Genomic DNA, 10,247 nt, shown 5'->3' on the forward strand with positions numbered 1-10,247 from the left:
CAGTACTTTTCACTTGATTCTTACCTAATGCATGAATTGACACTATGTAAATCTTCAAAAAATTATAGGAAATAACTAGTGATACTGAAGGAAGCTTTACTTCTTACTTATTGTTAGTGATGATGTTTGTTTAAAACATTAAGATGTAATCGATAAAATGATACAGAGTATCACACTTTTAACATACTTTTCTAGGCAATTTTCTTCAGAAGTTCTTACCTCATGAATGAATAAATATATAGAATAAATATACGGGAAAATAGCTTGAAGAAATGAGGGCGAATATGTCATATCTACCAGAACACTACAAACACAAGTTGTACTTCTCCCTGAGTAAAATGAAGAAAATATCACTTATATCTTGAATGTTTTATCATTCTTTTATGTTCTTTCATTTCATAAGATACTGTTTTTTCACTGTTTAAGCATTAAGGAACATAATCACATCTGGGAGACCAATCTCATACGAACACAAAAGTAGAATATTTTTTCTTTGGCTAACACATTTGTTATTCTATATTCTAGCTCATCTGAGAGTAAATCAGGCAACTTAATGTATGCACTCTGTTATCTGGTATATTCTGGCTATTTTGGGGGTTTCAATAAATCAAAATAGCCTTCTTACCCAGCTCCCTCACCCCTTTGGTTTGAAAGTGCATAAAATCAATACTATGATATAGTAAATTGCACTATTTCTATTTTGTTTAACACAGATTTTTCCAAGTTCTTATTTAATACTTAAACTGACAGTTGACATTCAGAAAACCACGACAGAAAATAGGTAAAACAAAGGGTCTTAAATCCTAATAAACACTAGTAATGATGTTCACTTCAAAACATTCAAGATATATATTTATTTATCTTATAATAATTTGTCGCTGTCTCCTGCATTAGAGGTAGCACAAGGAAACAGACGAAAGAATGACCCAACCCACCCACATACACATGTATATACATACACGTCCACACATGCACATATACATACCTATACATTTCAATGTATACATATACATACACAGACATATACATATATACACATTTACATAATTCATACTTGCTGCCTTTATTCATTCCCGCTGCCACCCCACCACACATGAAATGACAACCCCCTTCCCCCACATGAGTGCGAGGTAGCACTAGGAAAAGGCAACAAAGGCCACATTCGTTCACACTCAGTCTCTAGCTGTCATGTATAATGCACCGAAACCTCAGCGCCCTTTCCACATTCAGGCCCCACACAACTTTCCATGGTTTACTCCATACACTTCACATGCCCTAGTTCAATCGACTGACAACACGTCGACCCCGGTATACCACATCGTTCCAATTCACTCTATTCCTTGCACGACTTTCACCCTCCTGCATGTTCAGGCCCCAATCGCTCAAAATTTTTTTCACTCCATCTTTCCACCTCCAATTTGGTCTCCCACTTCTCCTCGTTCCCTCCACCTCCGACACATATAACCTCTTTGCCAATCTTTCCTCACTCATTCTCTCCATGTGACCAAACTATTTCAAAACACCCTCTGCTCTCTCAACCACACTCTTTTTATTACTGCACATCTCTCTTACCCTTTCATTACTTACTCAATCAAACCACCTCACACCACATATTGTCCTCCAACATCTCATTTCCAACACATCCACTCTCCTCCGCACAACTCTATCTATAGCCCACCCCTCGCAACCATATAACATTGTTGGAAGCACTATTCCTTCAAACATACCCATTTTTGCTTTGCAAGATAATGTTCTCGCCTTCCACACATTTTTCAACACTCCCAGAACTTTTGCCCCCTGTGACTCACTTCCACTTCCATGGTTCCATCCGCTGCCAAATCCACTCCCATTATCTAAAACACTTCACTTCCTCCATTCAATCTTACCTCCCAATTGATTTGTCCCTCAACCCTACTGTACCTAATAACCTTGCTCTTATTCACCTTTACTCTCAGCTTTCTTCTTTCACACACCTTACCAAACTCAGTCACAAGCTTCTGCAGTTTCTCACCCGAATCAGCCACCAGCGCTGTATCATCAGCGAACAACAACTGACTCACTTCCCAAGCTCTCTCATCCACAACAGAATGCAAACTTGCCCCTCTCTCCAAAACTCTTGCATTCACCTCCCTAACAACCACATCCATCAACAAATTAAACAACCGTGGAGAACATCACGCAACCCTGCCGCAAACTGACATTCACTGAGATCCAATCACTTTCCTCTCTTCCTTCAAGATACAATCAATAAAATATGATGTAATATGATGTATCTCTCTATCTGTATCTCTGATGCCTGTTCCCTCCTGGAACTTCCCCAAGGGGGTCCTTAGGGTGGCCACAGCAATAGTTCCTCAGTAACCAGCAAACTCCAGTGCCATTTCTTGGCCTTTTGTACTTTAACCTTAACAGGCCACCGGCAGAGGGCAATTCTAGCATAATGTTTGGTGAGGCTCCTACTTAATGCTTCTAGTAACTACTTCTATCTGCTGTGTTAATCTGATGTTCCAACCTACTACTTGTACCTAATAGTACCACCTATACTACTTCTACCTAATGGTACCACCTAATGTTCCTACCGAATATTACCTAATGCTCCAACCTAAATGTTCCTCGCTACTACCTCTATCTATTGCTCCTACCATTTTGCCAAATGGCAGAGCAAGTGCATAGTGCTTAAAAAATGCAGAAAAATCTAGTATTACAAAGAATGAGCTTTGCAGGTTAAGTATCATAAGTAATAACAAGAGATTAGATGTTTGTGGACAGAATGCCAGTAGTCACGTGTGGGTTTGACAGAAAGAAAAGACAGCTACTAAGTTCAGAGGAAAGCATCTTGACAACCACTGAGGTGTTGGCTCACTACATAGCTGTCACTAGCCCTCCTGATACCCAAGCAGGTAGTACTGGTAATATACCTCCATGGTCGTAAGCTGCCTACCAACAAGTAGTAAAGAGTATTACAAATCTGATATTTTTCAATATAGTTCTCTTAAGAAGGTTCTTACCAGATTTAAGAATTCAATATTCATCTACATATCTAGAAAAATATAAGAAAAAAATAGTGTCATTCCTTAAATACCAAGTTAGTCCACCTAGGTGCATTAAAATCTATCCTAAGGGCACTGTTCTGAATCATATCATTACCCTCTTCCCTGCAACAAATCATGGAAAAACATAACTAATGATATAATCTATACAATATATATTGTAATGACAATTCAAGATGAATAAGTCGACAATAAATCTACCATTCATCATGTCATCATCACTCAATGAGAGTTGTATCAATGATAAGGATGGGAGGAGACTGCTGGGTCTACAGCTGTCATCATTTCTCAAGTTTGTAGATTCCTTCTTTTTGTGTGTGTTGCCATATGTACATGAATAAATAATCATATGTTATCAAACACTGTCATTCCATCACCTAACCACAATGAGAGTAATAATAAGGATGGGCCAAGATGAGTGGTGATACACAAACTAAAACTAAAGCAACAACAAATTTGGAAGATGGTATTTGTCATGATATACAATGAAACTAAAGCATCCAGACACTATAAATGCAGAGGCAACAACACTAAGCTGTGTAGTACTGAAAAATATTCTAAATGTTCCTATTACAAGTTTATAATTTCTCCCTGGTTAAGTCGAGTCCCAAACATCTCATTTTTTAGTTGTTTTACTATACTCTTATATAACATTCTTTCATTCTATGATTTTGTTACAAGAGCTGTATCTCCATGTTTAGGGAGACCAATCTGGTGCCAGCACTAAGAGCAACATTCATATTTCTTTCTTTGGCAATCTTTTTTTACGTATCAAACATTGTTCTACCACCTCATATGAACACAACTTAGGCATTATGGATGAAATATTTTGTATCATTCTGATATATTTCAGAGTTTTGTCACATCCACTGCAGCTACTTGATGAAACTTCGACATGTTTTATAGATATTCTACAACCACCTCTTTTAGATTAGTCAACCCACATTATCGCTGATATACATGACATTTATCACTGTACTTAATGTCATCAATAAAGCAATGTACCAAGTCATGCTCTCCTACTGTCATCGTATTTTCTAAATATTACACTTACTAAACAACAAAAATTACATATATTCAAAGCTAACAGCAATGTAGGTGCAAATGGGAAAACTGTCAATAAAAAAATATACTCAAGGGTCCAAGCATAATGCCTTCCAGTTTCTGGCTGGCAAATGTCTATGAAAGCTTAGGCTAAGGTGTTTGTGCATACATACATCAGAGCAAAGATAGATTACATAAGTTAAAAAATATGGTGGTGGTGGGGGATGAGAGTATAACTCTCCCTGTAACACATATATAGTAATCACACAGCCCTTAACTGTCCCAAACTATCTACCATTCATTTTACCTAATGTTTTGCCCCACTCCTGTACACACACATACACACACACATTATTTCAGGTTAGATCAGCTTAGGTTTGGTGTATAACCTAAATCAACCAAACATAGCAAATCGTTGAGGCTAAATCTGCAAGTGAACCTTGACTTCTTGCTCTGGCAATAAGGCAAACAAATACTAAAGTCACGTTGTTTAAACCTATACACAGTAAAATTCAAAAGTTTGTACTAACAGGCAATGCAAGCTATCTCCTTTCGGCACTTGGGTCCATAATGACTCAACTATACACCCGTCACCGACAAATCCATCAAATCCTTACTATACTTCCTTCTGTTCCACAAAACCTGGAATCCGACCCATCTCACCTGGCCCAAGGCACAGCCCAAGCTTTCAAATGAAGATCGGTGACATTCACAACGCGTGTTGGTCATTCAAATAACGATGAAGGCTTAGACTCAGGCAGCTATATGTTGCTGCTAATATCATGCAGCTGGCAGCGACATAATTCACTATCCTTGTTCGGGATAATCTTTGACTCACTCCCACACTGACAGTCACTATAGAGGCGTCTTCAGCATGAGTCCTCATTAATCCATTTCTGTTCACTCTCTGTTGGCTTCTTCCTATCAAATTCCTTGGGAATCTTTACTACTCACCATCATTGTCCAGTCAGAAGTTATTAATGAAGTTTTAATCCTTAAAATCCCTAGAAATGTGAGAAAATAATCTTTGTTTACTGTGGCAGCATAACGACAACAACAACGCTCTCAGGACACTAGTGACATCTGGTGGCGGGCGGGGCAACCTGCTGGGCGCGGCGGGAACACCGCTCCCGAAAATTGACAATTAAGTAATTGACTATTCATCTCTCATTTCCTTCAGGGAAGATCAAGATTTTAATAAGTACTCACAATGATCTCATCGCATTCGTTTGCTTTATATTTCTAAAGGGCAGCCATTCCTTATTCTGACGTCGATAATTTGTTTAAAAGATCCTTAAATGTATGAACCATCATTGTTAATTATAACTGCATCCTCCTTATTATCATACCAGAATAATGAGAGGTTTTCAATACATTTTAACAGTGCGATGTGCGACTATACTGTCATTTCTTAATATAATCCTTTACTCACCTTTTAACACTGGTAAAACAGAATGAGAAAGATATTTAGGAGTAGTGGAGCAAGGATCTTAAGCCGCGGCAACGATGTATTAAAGTGCTTATAATATGGCAAATAGGATGTTAGGATTCACAAATAAGACTGTTAGCAATACAACTCCTAGATAATTACTGAAACTTTATCTCACGTTGGTGAGACCACATTTGGATCATGCGCAACAGTTTTGGGCTCTATACTATGCAGTTGTTATAGATTGTTTAGGGTACAAAGGTACAAAAATGATCCCTGAAATTAGAAACCTCATTTATGAGGAAAGGTTAAAAGACTGGATTTACACTCACTCAAGAGGAGGAGGGCTAGAGGGGATATGAGTGAAGTTTTTAAATGGGTGAAGGGCATTAATAAAGGTAACGGCGCCACCGAATAGGACAAGATTTAAAGTAGAAAAAAGAAGATTCAGGTTGGCTGTGGGTAAATATTAGTTCAGGAATGAGGTAGTAGATTTATGGAACAAGTTGCAGAGTACAGTAGTGGAAGAGGGGAGGGGGAGGGGGTATTCTCGATGGGGGAGACCGAGCCTGCCGCTCCCGGTGGAGAGCATCTCACGGTTTTATCCGTCCCCGACGCTCCACGGATCCCCAACCGCAATTCGTTACCTCTATTGTTATGGAGACTATGTCTTATCTGGACACACTAGGGCCTGACCCCACAACTCCGGTGTGGGGTGAGGAAGTACTAAATGCCGCCCTCGGACATTTACGCCGAGGGGAAAGCCTCTCCGCCATCAGGGTGGCCACAGAATGCCCAACAGTTGGTCAGCTCGTGTGTGAGGGCGGATCAAGACGACACACCGGCACGGGCAATACATGTCGAACGGACGATGGCTTCTCTGCGCGGAAACTGTCTCCGCAGGAAGCAATACCGAAACACAGTGGCTTTACAGAAAGTATAAGTCGTAGGTCGCAGGACAGGTCCTCAAAGGTGACTAGGAGGTACCGCCAGCTTCGGTTAGGCCGGAAACACTCAACCCCTTTTGGGAAGCCCTCTTCTCGCGGCCCTCTCAGTCAGACAGCGTCCTATCACCGATTATAATACGTATAGCGAACGAACACATAGCAGAGGTTATAACCGTGGGCGAGGTTGCGCACCACGTCAAAGCCACCAAAACATCAGCCCCGGGCCCCAACGGAATACAGACGAGACTCTTGAAGCCCATTCCACCGCGGGTGCTCTGCACGATGAACAATCTGTGGATCTCCACCACTACACTGCCAATCAGGATAAACAGGACGGTGATGATACCTAAAGTACCAAACCTGACACAGACCGATCACCATCTCGTGTGCTGTAGTCCGTCTGCTGCATAAAATCATGAGCAGTCGCATTTCCAGCCTCGTCCAAATCAATGGAGCTCAAAAAAAGGCATTCGTCCCTGTGGACGTATGCCTCGAGAACCTCACGATTCTGGACGCGATCATAGGTGATGCGCGGGCACAGTCCCACGCTGTGCACCTGCCATTCCTGGACATGGCTAAAGCATTCGATAGAGTTAATCATAGCACTATCGAGCGGGCCATGTCGCTGAAGGGGATTCCAGCCCGTCAGAGAATACGTTATGTCGACGTATGATCGAGCCTTCACCCACATTGAAGGCAGCGGAGGAATGTCGGGGAAGATCAACATGACTTGTGGGGTCAAACAAGGCGAACCCCTTTCGCCCATTCTTTCTAACCTTGTGATTGATGAAGGAATCGGGTGTGGGGGATGGGTTTAGAGACCAAAAAGTCTCTGTACTCGCGTTTGCCGATGACCTGGTTCTGATGGCGCAGACGGCGGCTTGTCTACAGAAGACAATCAACATCATGGCACAGACTTTCGCTGGGGGTGGCGCCTTCAGGTGAATCCAGGAAAGTGTCGGTGCCTCAGCATGGTGATCGATGGCAAGCGCAAGGCTTGGTACCAAACGTCAACAATAACAGGACATTCCACGTCTTAGGCAGCGTAGCGGCTGAGGCTTGGGGAGGGGGGAGGGGGGTAGAGTATCGAACCCCCTTTGCTATCTGCAGTCTGATCTGTTGCCTTCCTCTTGATGACGTATACATCTCCGATTAACAACATGTTTCATTATCTACACGCAGTCAGTATCCCCTCGCCCTCTCAGTTGTTAGCTTCTTATTATCACGTACCAACGACTGAAAATAAACTAAAAAAAAAAAAAATAGCTTTGAAACGAAGGTTGGATGTCGGGTGGACAGACTCAAGACCTGCCTAGCATGGGCCAATAAGACTCTTGCATTGTCTTCATTTCTTATATTCTTTATGTTATGATGTATAAAGGAAATATCTTAAAATTAGGTTTTAACTTACCAGATATATTTCAGCAATCATATCTAAGATACCGAATAGATACCAGTTATACACTACGGGGCGTCTCTTAACGTAGTCGGGGAGCAATTCCCCCAATGGGTCCTTCCTTCTCCCCAGGAGTGAAGAGCAAAAAGTCATTTATGCCCAAAGAAACTAAGCCCTTAGCGACCCTTTTTAGCATACCAGTGTATATTGTAATAATATTCCTTGTGAGCTTCCTATCATCATAATAGTTATCATTTACCGTCTCTCACATATACGAGCCATTCTGAAAACTTGCCGTGGTAAGAATTCCTAAGAGTATATATCATCATGAGGGAAGTCCATATCATATGATTAAATAAACACCTCAGAGTGACCAAGAGTGATTGGCATTTCGTTCAGATTTATTGTTGAAGTGTTTTTCTTTATTTTCGTGGCCACCAAGAACTTGGTCAAGTTTCAAAGTCAATGGATATGTCCCGAAAAAACGCACTCATTAAGCGATAACCTTGGATATATATATACAGAAATACGTTAACCACAAGTGATATAGGACCAGGTAACACACGAAGAACGACCCACCCACTCATACACACACACACACACACACACCACACACATATATATATCTTTTTCTTTCTTTTCTTTCAAACTATTCACCATTCCCCGCGTTAGCAAGGTAGCGTTAAGAACAAAGGTCTAGGCCTCTGAGGGAATATCCTCACCTGGCCCCCTTCTCTGTTCCTTCTTTTGGAAAATTAAAAAAGAAAAAAACAAAAAAACAAGAGGGGAGGATTTCCAGCCCCCCGCTCCCTCCCCTTTTAGTCGCCTTCTACGACACGCAGGGAATACGTGGGAAGTATTCTTTCTCCCCTATCCCCTATATATATATATATATATATATATATATATATATATATATATATATATATATATATATATATATATATATACACACACGCGCGCATATAGATACATATACATACACATACAAAGACATATACATATACACACATGTACATATTCATATTTGGTTGCCTTCAATCCATTCTCGGCGCTACCCCGCTCCACAGGAAACAGCATCGCTACCCTCTGCTTCAGCGAGGTAGCGCCGGGAAAACAGACAAAAAAGGCCGCATTTGTTCACACTGTCTCTAGCTATCGTGTGTAATGCACCGAGACCACAGATCCCTAGCTAAATCCAGGCCCCACAGACCTTTCCATGGTTTATCCCAGACATTTTACATGCCCTGGTTCAGTCCATTGACAGCACGTCGTCCACGGTATACCACATCATTCCAATTCACTCTGCTCTTTGCACGCCTCCCACCCTCCCCTTCCACCTCCAATTTAGTCTCCTGCTTCTCCTTGTTCCCTCCACCTCTGACACATACTTCCTATTCATCAACGTTTCCTCACTCATTCTCTTCATATGTTCAAACCATTTAAACACATCCTCTTTTGCTCTCCCAACCATACTCTTTTTATTACCACATATCTCTCTTACCCTTTCATTACTTACTCGATCAAACCAACTCACACCACATATTGTCCTCAAACATTTTATTCCCACACATCTATCCTCCTCTGTACAACCCTATCTATAGCCCATACCTCGAGTCCATATAACATTGTTGGAACTACTATTCCTTCAAACATACTCATTTTTGTCCTCCGAGATAACGTTCTCTCCACACATTTTTCATCGCTCCCAAAACCTTCGCCCCTTCACCCACCCTGCGACTCACTTCCGTTTCCATGGTTCCATTCACTGCAAAGTCCACTCTCAGATATCTAAAACACTTCACTTCCTCCAATATTTCTGCAAACTTACATCCCATCTAACTCGTCCCTTAACCCTGCTGAACCTAATAACCTTGCTCTTATTCACGTTTACTCTCAACTTTTTCTTTTCACACACTTTACCAAACTCAGTCATCAACGTCTGCAGTTTCCCACTCGAATCAGCCACAAGTGCTGTATCATCGGCGAACAATAACTGACTCACTTCCCAAGCTCTCTCATCCCCAACAGACTCGATACTCGCCCATCTCTCTCTAAAACTCTTGTATTTACCTCCCTAACTACCCCATCCATAAACAAATTAAACAACCATGGTGACATCACACACCCCTGTCAAAGATAGAACTTCACTAGGAACAAGTCACTCTCCTCTCTTCCTACTCGTACATATGCTTTACTTCCTTGATAAAAACTTCTCACTGCTTCTAGCACCTTATCTCCCACACCATATACTGTACTCTAAAGACTTTCCGGAAAGCATCTCTATCAGTCCTATCATATGCCTTCTCTAGATCCATAAATGCTACATAGAAATTCATCTGTTTTTCTAAGTATTTTCACATACATTCTTCAAAGCAAAT

The 10,247-nt window shown here is 41.1% G+C and overlaps 1 protein-coding gene across 2 annotated transcripts in view; it reads right to left on the reverse strand.

Moving 5' to 3' along the window:
* Positions 1-5,175, reverse strand: part of Ptp69D (Protein tyrosine phosphatase 69D) — a 669,136-nt gene extending 663,961 nt beyond the window's left edge. The window contains exon 1 of one of the 2 annotated variants that reach the window (XM_071664992.1): positions 5,049-5,175. The gene's annotated coding sequence lies outside the window, so the exon portion shown is untranslated. Of the gene's footprint in view, positions 1-4,757 lie in introns of both variants that reach the window. The other variant, XM_071664991.1, reaches the window with a different exon arrangement.
* Between the last annotated feature and the right edge of the window lie 5,072 nt (positions 5,176-10,247).

This window comes from Panulirus ornatus, chromosome 9 (genome assembly GCF_036320965.1).
Source record: "Panulirus ornatus isolate Po-2019 chromosome 9, ASM3632096v1, whole genome shotgun sequence".
Classification (NCBI taxonomy): domain Eukaryota; kingdom Metazoa; phylum Arthropoda; class Malacostraca; order Decapoda; family Palinuridae; genus Panulirus; species Panulirus ornatus.